The sequence below is a fragment of the Malurus melanocephalus genome, unplaced genomic scaffold (assembly GCF_030028575.1).
Source record: "Malurus melanocephalus ecotype Western Australia unplaced genomic scaffold, MMel_1.1 scaffold_333, whole genome shotgun sequence".
Lineage (NCBI taxonomy): Eukaryota > Metazoa > Chordata > Aves > Passeriformes > Maluridae > Malurus > Malurus melanocephalus.
In genome coordinates this window covers 384,911-386,709 of record NW_026623565.1, presented here as the reverse complement: position 1 = coordinate 386,709, position 1,799 = coordinate 384,911, and positions in this window count along the sequence as shown.

The window sequence follows — 1,799 nt, the reverse complement described above, 5'->3', positions numbered from 1 at the left end:
TTCTAGATCCTTTCTCTTTCCTTTGTCAGTTCTGTTATGTGAGCAAATACAGTGCCACGGGGTAAGCCAAACTTGCTGCATGCCAGTTACTTTGTGATAATGTTAGATGTAGGTCATTGGATAAAAAACTGGTTACAAAAAAATGGAAGTTGATGCTATCCTGTTAGGCGTTCAAGGACTTTCATATCTGATGTGTCTGGTTGGTTCCAGTTTCCATATTTAAACACACACAGAGTAATGTTTCATCCATAATCAGGCCATTATTACGCAACAGAATCAGAGCTTCTGTCCACCACATTCCTCCAAAACTTGCATATGTGTAAGTCAGCTATAAAATTGTAGATACATTTTTGAATAGTTACTATTTTCAGTCAATGAGGAAATCAGTAGCCCAYCTGTTGCTTTTGGAATCCTGTCTGTTTTATGAGATGGGAAGAAATTAAAAGTAGAAAGTACTTATATATAATTTTTTATTTTATATAATTTATATATATAATTATTATCATATACATTATATATATATTTATATATATTATATTTATATATAATTATTATATATATATATATAATTTTTTATATGTAATTATGTATAATATGGGTAATTATCTGAGATGTATCAGTGGCAACACTTTGTCATTTTTCTTATACTCAATCCCAAACCACATTTTATTACAAACAGAATAGTGAATTAGGTGAGCAGGATAACTTTTATGAGTCTTCTGACTATTATTTATATCCTTATTTTAATTTTTTTATTTACCCTGTAAAAAAGAGAAAATGGTTTCTGAATTCTCTGTTCTGGGGTCAAAAAGCTACTCTAGGACCAAAGTGAATGTAAGCGGAGATCAATAATGAGGGTAGTGATTTAGAAATTGGAATCTCACTTAGGGGTGCATCTTCCTTTGTTGACCTTCTATTTTGAGACGTTTTAAGTCAGTTTTAGTAATACAGCTTTATCATKTCAAACAYAGAATCATAGGAAGGTTTGGGTGGGAAAGGAYGTTGGAGATCATCTAGTTCCAGCTGCCATCCCAGCACYGCCATGGGCAGGGATGCCACCCACTAGCTCACGTTGCCCAGGGCCCCATCCAATCAGATCTGACAAAACATGACAGTTAATGACTAACTGTGYTCTTCTACCATTTTCAAATGCAAACTTTATTGGACTGCTAAACAGCAGCAGAGTGTAATCTGGAGGATCAGTTTAGTTTTGCTCTCGTGTATTAAATCCCACTGAACTTAGTAGAACTGGTATTCAGACRAAGTGAAAGAATAGGGCTGTATTAATTGTGTTTTGGGAAAACTGTTTCTAATATGTTAAACAAAGATACAAATTTATGTATTAAACATTTGCAACAGAAATACCTTTTTTATGTCTTGGAATTTGGGGATTTGGCTCTTTTAATAGTAGCTAGTCAGGAGATTGCAGATATAGTCTGGATATTCAACAAGCAATAGGTCCCAAATATGGAAGGCTTATAGTCCTTTGCTTATGTGTGGGTTGTTTGTTTTTTTTTGTTTTAATGAAAAGGAAATTAGTTAATGTCTTAACAGCAAAGCTACAAGCTGATTGCAGCTAATCAAAGACTTATAAAAACTGTGATGACACGACCACTCTCTTTCACAACTTACCAAAACTAAGTTGGCAATAATAATTCAAGCAGAAGTGTACACATTTTTGTACAGTTAGACTTCTGTTTTTTTATTTTAAACTGTCTTTGCCATGTACTGCCCCAAATTCACAAATACTCTGTAATCTACTTGTGTTCCATGTGATTCTCACAAACCCCTTATTAATA